Genomic DNA, 17,474 nt, shown 5'->3' with positions numbered 1-17,474 from the left:
GCAGAGTTACAGAGAGAGAGGGAGAGAGGGAGGGAGGGAGGGAGAGAGGGAGAGAGAGAGGGAGAGGGAAAGAGAGAGGGGAGAGAGGGAGAGACAGGTCTTCCATCACTGGTTAACTTCCCAAATGGCTGCAGAGGCCAGAGCTGGGCTGGTCTGAAGCTAGGAGCCAGGAGCTTCTTCCAGGTTCCCATGTGGGTGCAGAGGTCTAAGTACTTGCCCATCTTCGGTTGCTTTCCCAGACACATTACCAGGGAGCTGGATCAGAAGTGGAGCAGCCAGTACTCGAACCCATCCCATGTGGGATGCTGGCACTGCAGGCGTTGGCTTTACCTGCTACGCCACAGCGCCAGCCCCCGAGATTTATTCTTTTTGATAGCGGATCTAAGTCAAACACAGAAGACAATGAAACTGGGGTTAAGTGTCTCAAAGAATCTGCTAAAAGCAATATGTGATGATTGTTTTCTCGATTAATTGAACAAAATGTGTCTTATTGAGAAGTGACTTCTTAAAAATAATTCCTGTAATAGTCATCATGCAAATTTTTCACCTGACATCTATTGAGACTTTAATAAGGCTCTAGAAGTGATTTTCAACTTTTATCTGAGATCTAATCAATATGCAAAAGGACAGATACTATCTGGAAATGATGAATAATCGGAAAGTGAGTCCTTGTGCTTACACCCTGTGACCTTGCAAATGATGATTTGTGCCAAAAATTACATCAGTATTTGGAAGAGTTCCCAAAGAAATTCAAATGAAATTGAGTCATACTAAAATTTTATTCCATTAGGCAATTTCATTTAAAGATTCACTTTACAGATAAAACTGGTTTTATATGGTAAGCTTCATAGAGTAGTTCCATCTTTTGAGGTTGGAAGGTGTGTCTCACTATCTGATATGAAGACTGCCAAAGTAATGAAGGATGTGCATTCACTATCATATACAATAGGCTACTTTATTAATAATGCTGGCCTTGAATTTTCCGAACATACTTTTATTTGCCATAAATTCCATACATGTCATTCCCTTTCTGAAATGAATCCTGTGTTCAGTTTCTCATAGACAGCTTCTCAGCGCTTTCTGGTCCTGCAGTGCTGGCCTGCTTTTGGCTTGTAATTGCAATTTGGGGAAATTGGTTAGGTGGTTTTGGGTTTGTTTGTTTGTTTTAAATGAGTAATGAAAAGCCTTCTTTGGAGCCCTCAAGGTGAACTGACAATTTAGGGATCTTAAAAGCTGGTTAAGGAAACTCTTTAAAAAAATTCAAAAATTCGACTTTCGAGAAAATAAGCATAAAATAACCACATTTTGAGGAATACTGGATGGATCTATTTTTCCTTTGCTGCGGGATCATTTTTTGCTTCCAGTTTTTCACCTTCAAGTCTGAACCTTAAAGTCAAGAGGTAAGAGGTGGGTGGGTCCCATCTGGGGAAAGTGATTGTACCCTGCGTCTTCAGTATCCTTCCCGGTAAGTCCTGGCCATCAGGGAAGGTAGAGACGAGGGCCTATTGTATTGGGAGGGAGGAGGAAGCAGAGGCACAGGGAGTGAGGATCTGTATCAGCTTCCAGGCTATGGTGCTCCAAGTGGAGACAGTTGAGGCAGGTGGAGACTAGAGAAGAAAGAAGATTGGGTTTTGCCCTATTTCCTTCTTAAGAGGAGGAAATCTCACAGAGAGGTTCCCCTCTTTAACACTGTGGGCAACTGCAGAGTCAGGTGAGTGAGTGAGGGCTTAATTCCCCAGAATGTCTAATTTCTAGACGCTTCTATGATGCTATGAGCTCTAGCTAGATAGCCAATGGTACTGGTGGGTGAGCTTATTGGGAGAGGCATTAATAGGGCAGGCAAGGAGACCCCCTAAGCAGGGGTAAGGTGGCCTCACTAGACTGGACGTGGAATGAGCTGAAGATCAGGGGTCACCAAGTCTGTAACTGTCTGATCAGCTGAGAAAGTCCTGGCAATTCTTCAGATGCAGACCATGGGGCTAAATGCCAGCCATGGGCTCCAGGGACTGGAGGGCTGGAGAGCCAGGCATGTACTGTAGGGACCTTGAGCTGCTGTGGAGCAGGGGAACGGCCTGTGCAGGACATTCAGAATGCTCTGCCTTATGCAAGGACGTTCTTTGTTTAACAACATTTGCCAATGGGGTTAAATTCATATTTCTTTATTCTCTTGATACCAAGAACTGCAGACAATGGAGTAGCAGAAGAGATTTCTGGGCACAACTGGGTGCAGGTGATAGAATGGCAGGTGATGGACTGAGAACCTATGGATGAAACTGATGGCACTGAATTGTTTGTCAGACCTTTGAGACTTCCAAACTTGTGAAACTATTCAGTAAATTTGGAGCCGTGGATGTGACCACCATTCTTGCATCATTGCCATGATTTCTACAGTGAGGTGCTCTGCTCAGCAGAGCGGTGCCCTGCCCTGCGGTGAGGCAACAGGGGTGCTGCTTGGGTTTGATGATCCCTAAATAGAGCCCTGTGAGAGGAAGCACTGGTCCCTCCACATTCCTCTGCAGGGACTGCCTGTCCCTCCTTCTAAATCCAGGCTCACTCTTCCTCCCTCCTCCTGTTCTCCATGGGCCCTTGGTGCCTTATGAGAACTGCTGGATAGGCAGGCTGAGCCGGGGCAGCCCCCAGAACAGGAGCTCTCAGATGACCCTTTAACACCTGAGCCACTGCAGCCATCAGTGACAGAGCTCAGAGCCACTGTGGTTGAGGAAAGTGTATTTCTTCATAGCACCTGTCCCCAGAGACAAACCATGTGATAAACAATGTCCAAATCAGCAGTTTTCTTTGCTCCTTTCAGTTCATTCTTCAATACTGCGTTGGAAAGCAATACTCCCAGTTTTCTAGGGAAATACCATTTCCCCCTCTTTTTAAGTGGTTTTTGTTACATCACTGTCAAATATGAGAACAGAAGTTACTGTGCTCTTCATTCTACACCAGGTTGGCCACAGGGAGTGGGGCCAGGGTCAGCAGCACGGAAATGAATCAGATACACCTCCCTGCTGCGCGCCCAGACCCTGTCCCAGAGGCCCTCAGGATGTTGTTAGCAGTCAGTCCTGGGAGGGGATGATGATCTGGGTGACAGCGGATGCTGTTCTGCAGCTCAGCCTTCTGCAGTTTCTCAGGTGTGGCTCTGTGGACATTTGGGGTCAGGTGTTTGCAATGGGGAGTGTCTCATGTATTGTGGGATGTTCATCTTCCCTGGCCGGCACCCCCTCATGTCAGTACCACCTCCCAAGCCACAATGATCAAAACATCTCCTGACAGGGCCATGAGCTCTCAGGGAGACTCCTAGCCTGGGTGAGCAGCTGCTGCCCTCTGTGACTCTGTTTTCACATCTGCAGAATGGGTGATTGCAGCCTCTCCTGTGGGAATTGAGGCAGATGGCCAGGGAATAAAGATGCAGGAAAGCTAGGGGATAAATACAGCCATTTAAGAAATTGCTTGCACCTATTTTTAGGTGCTGCAGTCATGTTTCTAAAAAGAATTGTTGGCTGTGTTTAGTGCCTTTGTTGTGGCAAATGTACTTAGGATAGCAGCAATGGGGTAATGGGGTATGAAGTATGAGGAGCTCTGTACTATCTTTATGGTATTTTTGTTATTATTATTATTTTATTTGAAAAGTAGAGACAGAGACAGACAGACAGCTCTCAGTCTCTGGTTTACTGCCCAGAGCCTGCAACAGCAGGGGCTGGGCCAGGCTGAAGATGAGCAGAGAACCTAACTGGGACTTCCACAGGAGTGGCAGGAACTCAGCCACTTGTGCCATCACTGCTCCCTCCAGTGCTGGGAGTAATTTAAAAAAAGATGGAATTGGAAACAGAGCTGAGATTTGAGCCCAAAGCACTCTGCTGCGCGATCCAGCATCCCAACCACTGTGCCAAATGCCTGCCCCTCTTCACTGCATTTCTGTAGATCTGAAGTGATTTTCAAGTACAGTGATTCTTAAAGGAAAAAGCCAGAGAGTACAGACCTCCATCGTGGGATTTCAAGCCGCATGGGATCTTGGGAGAGCTTGTTAATGTTAGCATTTATGCTACTGTGACCTCATGTCCCCTCTGTCGCCCCACGAGAGTGGCTGATAGAGCCTGGGGTCACTCAAGTTAACTAAAAGCTGCTGCTTGAACAGATAAAGATTCAGACCAGGAAGACAAGGCAGCCATGTTGAAAAACAAACTGCCCTCTGGAAACTCCAGGGAAGGCGGCAGCGACGTTTTCAGGTGGGGACAGGTGGCAGGGGGCATGTGGGAATCTGTAATCCCGGGACATCTTACTGTTGAGGCTAAGAGATGGCTTAGAAGCAATTCATGACCATGAGCTTCTGATCCCAAAGTACTCTGTGGGGAGATTAGGAGGAGGGTGGGAAAAAAATCCTGTCTGGAACAGTTGCAGTAAAAGATCTGAGAAAGTGAATCCTGCCCTCAGACTCATCCTCAACTATCCTTTGGCTAAAAAAAGAAAAAAAGCTGACGTCTTTCATGGTTCTGGGAGAAAAGGGGTGGCTGGCATTTTTGAGAAGGTAATTAATTTGCAAGGTGTTGGCAATAAAGCATAAAGAAAAAAGAGAAACAGGACATTCTGTCCCACTGTGGAGTAACTTGTGAGTGCTGGTCCTGTGCTTGGCCCAGCGCATTGATTTGGCCAAATAATTGAATCGTATTTCTTTACGCCACAAGAGAAAGGAAGTTTCCTAAAACAAGTGTTCATTAGCCAGCTGATCCTGAGCTTCCTAATTCCGGCACATTTTCCACTTTATCAGGTCACTGCCTGATTAAATTGCTTAAGCAGTGTTGGGTGTTTCTGCTTATCAGTTAAGACACCCAGATCGCATATTAGAGTACCTGGGCTTTATCCCTGGCTCCAGCCCTGACCCTCTGCTTCTGGTGCTGGCTCAAGTTGCTGGGTTTCTGCAACTCATGCGGGAGAACTGTATTGAGCTCTTGGCTGGGGGCTTGATCTTGGCCCAGCCCCAGTTGAGCCCTGGCTATTGGTGGGCATTTGGGTAATGAACCAACAGATGGGAGCTCCCTGTCTCGTCTATTTCTCTCTCCCACTCTTTCTCTCTGCACCTCAAATAAATAAATACAAACAAACTGCTTAAGCACCTGAGGTTAACTTAACCCAACCTGAGGTTAAGTCATGGAGACGTCGGTGAGAAGGTCACATTTCAACGACTTCAGGGTGTGAGCCCTGTAGAGATCCGACGTGTGTCCATCCAGCAGTCCTAAATCTAACAAAAGGCGATTGGTTGTCTGTTTTGGAACCACCGCGAGCTACTTCGGCTTTGTCCTCGCAATCACATTTCTGTTGTTCCCTCTGCAGCAGGTCTGCAGGGAGCTCGAGGGAAGTGGCTAGCGCAGAGCCACACCCGCGGGGCGCAGCCCAGGGTCAACCCTGGCTGTTCTTGGGGAGGCTGCTCTGTGAAGTCCTGGTGGGGTGACAAAGTCTTCTGAAGTAGACTTCACTGCCCACTGGGCTCCTCTCTCGTGAAAACTAGGTCCCGGCTCTCTGGACAAGGGAGAGTCCTCGACTCAGGCTGCTGCGCAGTTCAACTCGATGGGGCGGACTGGGCAGCCGCTCGCAGAGCTGGTAGGCGCTCGTTTCCCAACGAGATGCAGAATAAAGGGCCGTGGAATAGCAGGGATTTTTTTTTTTTTTTTTTTTTTTTTTTTTTTTTTTTTTAGCATTCAAAGCATTATCCCGATGTTTTACTAAAAATAGGTACGGGGAGGAGGCAGTGTGGATGAAGCTGCCTGCTCCGGAGGTCCACAGCCCGTATCAGAGAGCTTGTTGGAGACATGGCTGCTCCGCGTCTGATCCAGCTCGCTGCTAGTGCATCCGTCAAAGCAGCAGAAAATGACTAAAGTGCTTGGGCCTCTGTACTCAGATGGGAGACCCAGATGGAGTTTTGGGATCCTGGCTTCAGCTTGAACGAGCCCTGGCTATTGCTTCCATCTGGGGAATGAACCAGATGGAAGATCTCTCTCACTCTGTGTGTACTTCAAGCAGATGAAAATAATAAATGAACATAGAAGATATATATTATGCAAAGCAAATCTAACAACTATCTCCATCAAAATAGCAAAAATGTTCTAAAATCTTCAGCTCTAGTGCTAGTAAGGATGTGCTAATGCAGGGGCTGAGGAGAGCATAAATTTGTTTTCTTACATATTTTTTAAAATGCTGGCAGATACAAATTGTGCGTATATATGGTGTGCAATATGTTTTGAAATATGCATACATTGTGGAATATCTGGTCATTAATTAACATACATATCATTTCACATATTTATTTACTGTGAGAACTCTTAAATTTTTTTAAAGATTTATTTTATTTATTTGAAAAGCAGAGAGAGAGAGAGAGAGTGCTTCCATTTGCTGGTTCACTCCCAAAATGCTTGCAAGAGCCAGGGCTGAGCCAGGCCAAGTGCAGGAACCTGGAACTCTATCAGGGTTTCCCACATAGGTAGCAGAGGCCCAGGCATTTTAACTATCTTCTGCTGCTTTCCCAGGCACATTATCAGGGAGCTGGATCAGAAATGGAGCATCTAGGACTCGAACTGGTGCCCATGCTGGCATTACAGGCGGCAGCTTAACCTGCTAGCCACAGTACTGGCCCCAGCAACTCTCAAACATAGTAGTCAATGCCCTTATTTTATTTTTTAAAAGGAAAGGCAGAGGGACAGAAAGAGAAAGATCTCTTGATCTCTCACCTGCTGGTTCACTTTCCAAATGCCTGCAAAAGCCAGGGTTAGACCAGGCTGAAGCCAGGAGTCAGGAACTCCCAAGTGGGTGGCAGGAACTCATGTAACTGAGCCACTGCCTGCTGCCTCCTGAGGTGTGCATTAACAGGTAGCTGTATTGCAAGCAGTGGCAGGACTTGATCCCTGGCACTCTGGGATGGGATGTGGGCATCGCAAGTGGCAGCTTAACCTGCTTCCCCACACCTGCCCCGGGACCCTTATTTTCTTAGTAAAAAATGTTCTCCAGTTCCTGGCATTTGGGCCCTGGACTTGACCGTTCATTGAGGGAGGCTACTTCACCTCCTCATTGTTCCCATCTGCTTTGTGTACTCAAGGCCACTGCTTTGGAAAGTCCCCTCTTTCTGCAATCTCCATGTTCCCCCTCTACTGTTAATACGTAAAATCACTTCTCTTACCTTGTGAAAACACTCATTGCTCTGATATCACTCTCCAGCTTGTGCTTTGTTTCTACCAAAATTCCATGAAATAACTGTTATTCTTGCTGGCACCAGCACTACTCTTAATCTCTGTAGTCCCCTGTGGTCAGGTTTCCAGGCCTGCCCCTCTACAAACATCACATTGTCAAGGTCACCCTGGGCTCCATCTTGCTGACATTGTGGGTCGGCCCTTGCCCTTAGCTACTGATGATGGGTCAGCCGTTGGATTCAGATGCTTCATTCCTGGTTTCTCTCCTCCCTCTCTTGACACGCTTCAGCAGCTGCCCTGACTTCTAAATATTGGATGTTTCAGACCTTTTTTTTTTCTTTCTATGCTTGTTGTCTTTAAGGTCTCTTTCCATTTCTACACTGAATCTCTCAATGGTATATTTTGCACCTGGACACCTTTCCTGAATGCCAGTCTCCCATATATCACTGCTCATTCAATATTTCATCAATACCTCAACGTCATTTGTCCCCAAACTCTTTGCTGCTCTCACTCTGGCCCCAATCACCATAATTTCTCACCTGGTTACTGTCGATGGCTTACTAATGGTCTGTGAGTCTACCCTTGTTCCCCTGGAGTCCCTTCTGGACACAGTATTCAGAATGATTTTTTTTTATTCCCATAAATCATGTCCTGCCTTTGCTTAAACCTCAACTTTGCTCCATGTTGTTCAGAGACAAACTCCAAGCCCAAGGTTGCTGTGCCCCTCACCTTTGGCCCGTTGCTGTCCCTCTACCCTGGCTCACTCTCCAGCCATGACTGCCCCCTTGCTGTTTCTCAACAGCAACTATACCCTGGATGATTCTGCCAGTGTGGAATCATCTTTTTCTAGATCTGTAGGACTCTGAAATCCTTCCGTGCTTAGTTACCTCTTAGTTGGCTTGTGGGTGAAGGGTCCCTGGCCACGCTATTTAAAATTGCATCCCTGCCTCTCAGTGTGTTGTGTCCCCCTCCAGCTTCACTTTCTTCCCAGCCACATCACATCTTAACACATATGGGAGGCAGGTGGATTTGTTTATCCTCCCTGCCCCACCTGCCAGCGTGTCAACTCCTTGAGTTCAGGGACTTCTGTTTTCTTCACACAGAGGAATGCCCTGCAATGCAGGGGGTCATCAAATCTTTTCTGAATGGGAAAAACAACCCGGGAACAATGGGAGAAGAGTTGGGATCAAGAATTAGTTCAGTGGCCTATCAAAATGTGCTTTTTCTCAGTTTGTGCTAATGGTATATGAAGTTTCAATTATAAATAGCACTGTAAACACCATTCCACAAGGAATGATAATTTAAGCAAATTGATGTAATAATGAATGGTAATAAAGGCCTGATTTTCATTTGAAGTACTGATTATAAATGAAATTCATTAGTACATTTCCATGTGTTAAATAGAAAAATTTTAATAAAATTATTATATAATAATGCATTTCATACATAATGAAATAGTTAACTCTTTACTCTTTGCAAGTAATTTTCAGAAGGATTTACTGAAAATAAATTCAGCAGTATGAGTGCCAGAGTAAAAGCCAGAGAATATATGAGATAATACTGTCCTCTGGTGGACAACATGGGACATGACATACTGGAATCATTACTGACTCCATGCTGTGGCCCAGAGAATGCCTAGAAATTGATGTTTCTGACTTATCATCTGATTTTAGGTGTTGTGTTAACATTTTCCACTTAATACTTAAGATATTAAAATCATTAGATAAATTCTTTAAATAAATAATATGGAAAAAATACATGGCGAATTAACTTCAAATTTCATTAGTGATCTGTCAAGCTCGTAAAAAGCTTAAAACAAAGTGAAATTATGAATAAGAAGGTGTAGGTAAGTGGTAGGGACATAAAATGGTCCTAGGTTTTCAATCTGGGGTTCTTTCTGGGGAGGGTTCCTAAGTATTCTGCAAATTTTGGGGAGTATGTGCCCCTTTTCTGAGGGAGAGGTAGGCACTAAATCCACCAGATTCTCAAAAAGAATTTAGGATCTCAAGTGTTAAGAAGAAATGTTCAGGGCTGGGCATTTGGCATAGTGGATACGATGCCTCTTAGAATGCTTGCACATATTAAAGGGTCTGGTTTGAGTTCTGGCTCTGCTTCCAATCCAACTGCCTGTAAATGTGCACCCTGGCATGACTCAAGTGCCTGTCACTCATTTGGGAGACTTGTTTGAATTTCTCCCTCCTGGCCTCGGCCTGGACCAACTCACGATGTTTTCTGCATTTGAAGAGTGAACCACAGGATGGAAGACTTCTTTGTCTCTATCTTTCTGTCTCTCAAATAAAAACAAGTTTTTTTTTTTTTTTTAAAGAAAAAATACTTTGATTACTTTGAAGAGTAGTTTGTTTTCTTTTTAAAGATTTTATTTATTTATCTGAGGCAGAATTACAGACAGAGAGAGGGAGAGATAGAGAGATCTTCACCCTCCGGTTCACTCCCCTGATGGCCGCAATGACTGGAACTGTGCTGATCCGAAGCCAGGAGCCAGGACTTCTTCTGATTCTCCCATATGGGTGCAGGGGCCTAAGCACTTGGGCCATCTTCTACTGCTTTCTCAGGCCATAGCACAGAGCTGGATCTGAAGAAAAGCAGCCAGGAAATGAACAGGCGCCCATATGGGATGCTGGCACCACAGGCGGAAGCTTAGCCTACTATGCCACAACGCCAGTCCCATGGTTTTTATTTTTCTAAGATTGGGAAACAAATATAAGCTAGAAAGAGCCAAACCAGGACTATAAGGTGGACATCTAATGACTTTCTGCCAACACCCTTGCAAAATTGATCTTGTCTGATGAGAGGAGTGAGCAGGAACACTGTCTTGAGGAAGTACTCTCTGGTGAAGCTTTCCTGGGTATTTTTCTGGTAAACTTTTCTTTTTTTAAGGTTTACTTTATTTATTTGAAAGAAAGAGTCACAGAGAAGCAGAGACAGAGAGGGGGGGTCTTCCTCCACTGGTTCACTCCCCAGTTGGCTGCAACAGCTGGAGTTGTGCCCATCCGAAGCCCGGAGCCTCCTCCATGTCTTCCATGTGGGTGCAGAGGTCCAAGGACTTGGGCCATCCTTATTTTCAGATTTATTTATTTATTTACTTGAAAGTCAGAGTTACACAGAAAGAGAAGGAGAGGCAGAGAGAGAGAGAGAGAGAGAGAGAAAGGTCTTCTATCTGCTGATTCACTCCCCAATTGGCCGCAATGGCCTGGAGCTATATTGATCTGAAGCCAGGAGCCAGGAGCTTCTTCTGGGTCTCCCATGTAGGTGCAGGGGCCCAATCACTTGGGCCATCTTCTATTGCTTTCCCAGGTCATAGCAGAAAGCTGGATGGGAAATGGAGCAGCTGGGACTCAAACTGGCGTCCATATGGGATGCCGGCACTGCAGGCGGTGGCTTTACTTGCTACACCACAGCGCCGGCCCCTTGGGTCATCTACTACTTTCCCAGGCCAAAACAGAGAGCTGGGTTGGAAGTGGGGCAGCCGAGACTTGAACTGGTGCACATATGGGATGCCAGTGCTGCAGGCTGGGGCTTTAACCTGCTGTGCCACAGCGCTAGCCCCAGGTAAAATATTCTTGAAGTTTCTCAAAACACTCCTTATGAGCAGATATTGTTGTTCTTTGGTCCAGAGAGGCAAAAAGGAAAATGCCTGAGCACTCTAAAAACTGGTGCCTTGACCTTTCCTCTTGACTAGTCTGCTCTCACTTTGATCCAACCATGTTCACCTCTTGATATCCATCGCTTTGATTGGGTTTTGTCTTCAGGATCATAGTGGTAAAACCAGTTTCACCGCCTATCACAATTCTTTGGAGAAATGCTTCAGGAACTGGATACTTCTTGTCTCAAATTTCCATTGAAAATTCTATTCTTGCAGCTGATTTGGGCACAACATGGCACCCATGAGCAAAATGTTTACTGCTCTTACATTTTTCACCTTACAAAGAAACTTTTTGCAAGTATTTTCAGTTAAAAAAGCCATGGAAGTTCAGTTTTCATACAAGTGTTTACTTTTTTGTTGTTACTTTTAGATGAAATTTAATGCTTCTTTACCTGTAAAATTTAGGAGCAAAGGAACTGGAAAGGGAAGCTGTGTAGGAAAGCGACAGTCCTGAACATTTTTGTTCTTAACTACAAGTGACCAAACTGGCCTTCTCTAGTACAATGGTGCTATTGAAAACTGATTAAATCTATCTTTGTATTCGATATTGTGTGGTAGGCATGGACACTGCCTGGTTCCTCAGCAGAGGGGAAGTGACGGGTGGAGGCGAGGAGGGGCACGTTATAGCATTGTGAGAACACTGCATTCTTTGTGTCAATACAATTCCAACCGAGAGAAATTGTGGCTTTGGAACAATGCATGTACCTGTTAGGGCAAATGAAACAGCTACTGATCTGCCAGGATCTTTGAGAGCCCAGGTACAGAGAGAGAAAGGGAAAAAACTCAGGTGCAGGGTAGTCAGTAGCATGCTATCTGTGGTGTGCATTGGTTGCATTCATGTTTTTAAATGTGGAATTGTCAGTAGGAGGGGAACTGGAGGACTGTGGGACACAGAGAGTCCAGTCCTTTCTTTCCACAGCAAACCTTTGGAGTATCCTCCTCTATTAAAAAATCATATATGGGTCACTTTTTCAAAGAAGAGAAATGGAAAATCACACACAGACACACACACGAACACACACACCCCAAGTCCCCAGCCCCCTCCAGATGAAAACATACTCAAAGAAAATTTTGTCACAATGAAAATCTTTCTGAGGCTCAGAGTGTGGCCCCTATGTTGTCAGCATTATCAACAAGCTCACACATTTAGGAAAAGTTCATCAGGATTTTGATCAAGTGATGCCACATTTTAAATTTCCTGCTACAGAATCTCTGATATTCTCTCTTTTGAATGATTTTTTTTAGCTGAACTAATAATTGCCATAGATAAAATTAAACAATATGTTTGAAGCATTAATTGTAGTATTTCTACCTTTAAAAATTCAGATAAAATCTTGTCATAAGATCTTCTGTTCTGTAAGAAGGTCAGGTCCTTCTTCCTTTGTACATAAGGTCTCACATTCACGCTCCAATGCAGTCTGCCTGCAATGTCAAAAGGCTGACAAATAGAGTTATAATTAGGTACTGTCTGTTTCCTTTGGAGTTTATAGTCCAGAAAGCTCAGGGAAATAATGAGGGTGTTGAAACCTGCTGTTATGGGTTGAACTGTGTCCTTCAAAGTCCATATGTTGAAGTCCTACTTACTCCTTACCTCAGAATGCGACCTTGTTCAGGGGCAGACATTGGCACAGCAATTAAGTTAAGACAGACATTGGCACAGTAGACCCAAGGCACAGCACTGAGGATTTCCACATAACCTATCAGACTCCTCCACTTCCCATCCAGCTTCCTGCTAAAGTACACCCTGGGAGGCAGTAGATGACAGCCCAAGTAATTGGGTCACTGCTATTCACAGAGACACCTAGATAGAATTTCAAGCTCCTGGCTTGGGGCTGGTCCAGCCTCAGCTATTGTGAACATTTGGGGGTTGAACCAGTGGATGAAAGATCTGTCATTGTTTATCTTTCTGTGTTTTTTTTTTCAGTCTCTCTGCCTTCCAAATAAAATGACATTTTTTTTTTAAAGAACATGACTGGGGCTGGTGCTGTGGCCCAGTGGGTAAAGATGCTGTCTGCAGTGCTGGCATCCCATATGGGTGCCAGTTCAAGTCCTGTCTGCTCCACTTCCTATCCAGCTCCCTGCCATATCCTGGGAAAGCAGAAGAAGATGGCTCAAATCCTTGGGCCCCAGAACCCACATGGGAGACCCAGAAGATCCTGACTCCTGGCTTTGGATTGGCACTGCTCCGGCCATTATGGCCAACTGGGGAATGAACCAGCAGATGGAAGACCTCTCTTTCTCTCTCTCTCTGCCTCTCCTTCTCTCTCTGTATAACTCTGACTTTCAAATAAATAAATCTTTTTAAAAGAATAAAAAAAAAGAGGTCAAGAAACTCCACAACAACAAAACAAACAACCCACTTAAGAGATGGGCCAAGGACCTCAATAGACATTTTTCGAAAGAGGAAATCCAAATTACCAACAGACACATGAAAAAATGTTCAGGATCACTAGCCATCAGGGAAATGCCAATCAAAACCACAGTGAGGTTTCACCTCACCCTGGTTAGAATGGCTTACATACAGAAATCAACTAACAACAGATGCTGGAGAGGATGTGGGCAAAACGGCACACTAATCCACTGTTGGTGGGAATGCAAACTGGTAAAGCCACTATGGAAGACAGTTTGGAGATTCCTCAGAAACCTGAATATAGCCCTGCCAAACGAACCAGCCATCCCACTCCTTGTAATCTACCCAAGGGAAATTAAGTTGGCAAATAAAAGAGCTGTCTGCACCTCAATGTTTATTGCAGCTCAATTCACAATAGCTAAGATATGGACTCAACCTAAATGCCCATCAACAGAAGACTGGATGAAGAAATTATGGGAATGTATTCTATAGAATAATACACAACGGTAAAAAAAATGAAATTCGGTCATTTGCAACAAAATGGAGGAATCTGGAAAACATCAGGCTGAGTGAAATAAGCCAGTCCCAAAGGGACAAATATCGTATGTTCTCCCTGATCGGTGACAACTAACTGAGCACCTAAAAGGAAACCTGTAGAAGTGAAATGGACACTATGAGAAACAACAACTTGACCAGCCCTTGTTCTGGCTGTCGAGGAACAGCTTACTATTTAATTCTTCTCAGTATTTTCTTGTTCTATTTAATACCATTGGTTGAACTCTTTAATTAACACACAATTATTCTTAGGTGTTTAAATTTAACTGAAAATTGCTTCCTGTTAAAAATAAGAGAATAAGAGAGGGAGAAGATGTACAGTTTGGCACACACTCACTTGGACTTATCCCTAATGGTAGAGCTAGAGACGTGCCATGGGACTCCAAATCCCATTAAGTTGGCATGTGCCAATGTCATCTTCCTAGTTAAAGTGATCAGTTTAAATTCATAATTGATCATAAAGATGGGATTAAGTGTCACATAAATAAGACCAGTGTCTGCTAATAATAATTGATAGAATTAAAAAGGAGAGGACGATCCAACATGGGAAGTAGGATACATTTTTGATGCCACCTAGTTTTAGTGGCTTTTACAGCTGCCCTAGCAAACTAATGTACATTCCAAACCACAAGGAATAAAGCAACAAAGCAAACTTGGAAAAGATGAGATCAGTATAGGGCAGCCAAATCATCTAGTCTTTTAAAAATACATGTATTTATATATATGTACACACACACACACACACACATATATATATATTTATTTATTTGAATGGCAGAGTTAGGAGGTTATCCAAGATGGCTGAATAGTGAGAAGCCAGACTGACCTCCCGGGGGACTGATTGAAAGAAACTTTCAGTGGGGAACAGACAGAACAGGGGCCACATGGAGCAGCAAGGAGAGAGGACAGGCGCACCATCACCAGGCACTTCTGCATCTGCATGGCTGGTTTTGGGCTGGAAAGTGCCATCTTCCCAGGGTAAGGGGAGGGGAAGCTGCTGGGCCCTTACCTCTGGCAGCTTTGACTGAGGGAGAATTCCATGGTCCCCAGTTGCTTCCTGTCCAGCCTGGTAGGTGTCTGGACAACTACTGTGCTGTGTGAAGTGAGGCCATATTGCCTTCTTCCAAAAGCCCCCTCCAAAGCACCAGGCTTAATCTGCTCAGGGGGAGCTGCCCCTAAACCGTGTCCTGAGCTGAGGAAGAGCAAACACAGCTCTGCCCCTGCCAGAGGCTTCCAGGGCAGGGCTGGGGTAGCCAGCTTGTGGGTAGAGGGCAGACACTCTGCACCCTCTCTGACTGTGGCATAGGCTACGGAGCTGAGAGGTTTGCTGGTTCCTACTGGGTTCCTGTGGACCCACCCAGCCTGACTGTGGAAATTCAGAGCTTCCTGTACTCTTGAGACAGATCTCATGGTGGAGTCAGGAGAATACAGTATCATGTCGGTCAGTGCTCTGCACAGTACTCATGCCTAGGTGGGTCAGGTGCTCAGGCACCATGAGCTTGCTCTAGGAAGTGAGTCAGTTGGTTTACCTTGACACACCAAATGGCTGGGGCTGTGAACACACTAGCTTTCTCAAGTATCCCCTCCCTCCACTGACTGTAGCCAGAGGTGCTCCACCACACCCAACTTGGGTGTCACTCTGGCTTGTTGCGCTACCTACAAACAGTGGCCAGAGCTCCCTTTCCTCACCTGGGACACACCCTTGGAGTTGAAGTGTAAGCCTCAGGCACTAGAGACACATATCAAAAGGAACACCATAGTTCATTAATATTGGATGGTGAAAGAGGTGAGATTGATAAAATGCCTGAAAAATTCAAAAGAATATTTGTATGATTACTTAAAAACAGAGAAACAGTCAAATGAAATTAAGAAGTCAGTATATGATATGAAAAATTCAACTAAGAGATATACTGAAGAAAAACCAAACAGAATTGTTAGAAATGAAGTACTTGATAACTCATATAAAAATACAGTGGAAAGCCTTAACAACAGAGTCAATGAGGCAAAAGATTGAACATCCAATCCAGAATGCAGATCTTTTGAAATATCTTAGTCAGACAAAGGAAAGAAAGGAAAAAATTAGAAAGACGGAAAACAATGTTCAGGATCTATGGGATACTAAAAAAGAGAACAAATATATTAGTGTTAGGAGTTTCTGAAGGTGTGGGGAAAAAAGAGAAAGGTTTAGAAAGCCTATATAGTGAAGTAATAGCAGAAAACTTCCTTAATTTGTAGAAAGATACTGCAACCAAATACAGAAAGCACACAGGACCCAAAATAGGTATGATCAGAAAAGATCCTCACTATGACAGATTATAGTCAAATTTTCAAATGGAAAACTTAAAGAGAATATTCTAAAATTTTCAAGAGTGAAATACTTAATCACCTTTAAAGGAACTCCCATCAGATTGATAGTAGATTTTTCAACAGAAACCCTACAGGCCAAGAGAGTATAGAGGGATATATTCCAAGTTTTAAACAACAACAACAAAACTACCAACAATAAAACTTTACCTAGTGAAGCTTTCATTTATAAATGAAGGTGAATTAAAGACCTTCCAAGACAAGTGAAGCTAGAAAAAATTTGTCGTCCCCTGGCCAGCCTTACAAATGATAATTAAGTATGTACTTCACAAAAAAATAGAGAATGATAACCAGCATCATGGAAGAATGTGAAGGTATAAAACCTAGTAAAAGAAGAAAAGAGATTAAAAACAAATATTAGGAATATTTATGGAAAATGGCAGAACCGAGTTATTTCCTATCAATAATAGCATTGAATGTGAATGGACTAAATTCTCTAGTAACAAGGTACTGGCTGAATAGATTAAAAAAACACATCTAATATGCTGCCTACAAGAAACACACTTCTCAAATAAAGATACACACTGACTGAAAATGAAAGGATAGAAAAAGATATTCCATGCAAATGGAAATTTAAAAATGAGCAGGAGTAGCTATACTCTTATCAGGCAAAACATACTTTAAGACAACAACTGTTGAAAAAAACAAACAATGTCACTATGTAACTATTGAGGTGTCAATTCACAAGAAGATATGACTACAGTAAATGTATATGTACCCAATGCTAGGGCACCCAGTTTTTTAAAACAAATGTTAATGGAAATAACTGAAGATATAAACTCTAACACAATAATGCTGAGGGATTTCAATACCCCACTTTCATCAATGGACAGATCAACCAGACAAAATAAAGCAAAGAAACAGCAGAGCAAATCTACACTATAGACTAAATGACCTAATAGATATCTACAGAGCATTTCATCCAACAGCTGCAGAATACACATTATTTTCATCATTGCATGGGACATTCTCTAGCATAGACCATATTCTAGGCCATAAAAGAAGTCTCAACAAATTAAAAAAAAATGAAATCATATTGTGTACCCCTTTCTGATCACAATGAAATTAAGCTTTAAATTAGCAACAAAAAATTATTGAAAATATGCAAACAAATGGAGATTGAAAAACATGTTCATGAATGAACAGTAGGTCACAAAAGAAATCAAAAAGGAAATAAAAAATTATTGAAGGGCTGGCATTGTGGTACAGCAGATTAAGCCACTGCCTGCAAAATTGGCATCCCATATGGGTGCCAATTTAAGTCCTGGATTCCCTACTTCTGATCCAGCACTTAGCTTATGCACTAAGGAAAGCAGGAGATTCTGGCTCTTGGCTTTGGCCTGGCCCAGTTCAAACTATTGTG

General features: G+C 43.7%; 1 long non-coding RNA gene across 1 annotated transcript in view; it reads right to left on the bottom strand.

The window, feature by feature from the left end:
* Positions 1–17,474, bottom strand: part of LOC127493954 (uncharacterized) — a 48,561-nt gene that overhangs the window by 4,355 nt on the left and 26,732 nt on the right. Inside the window, exon 2 of the long non-coding RNA XR_007924593.2 lies at positions 12,155–12,280. This is a non-coding gene — a long non-coding RNA (uncharacterized lncRNA). The remainder of the gene's footprint in view (positions 1–12,154; positions 12,281–17,474) is intronic.

Source organism: Oryctolagus cuniculus, chromosome 4, assembly GCF_964237555.1.
Source record: "Oryctolagus cuniculus chromosome 4, mOryCun1.1, whole genome shotgun sequence".
NCBI lineage: Eukaryota > Metazoa > Chordata > Mammalia > Lagomorpha > Leporidae > Oryctolagus > Oryctolagus cuniculus.
Note: the sequence above shows the minus strand (reverse complement) of the source record. Positions and strands in the feature narration are given on the sequence as shown.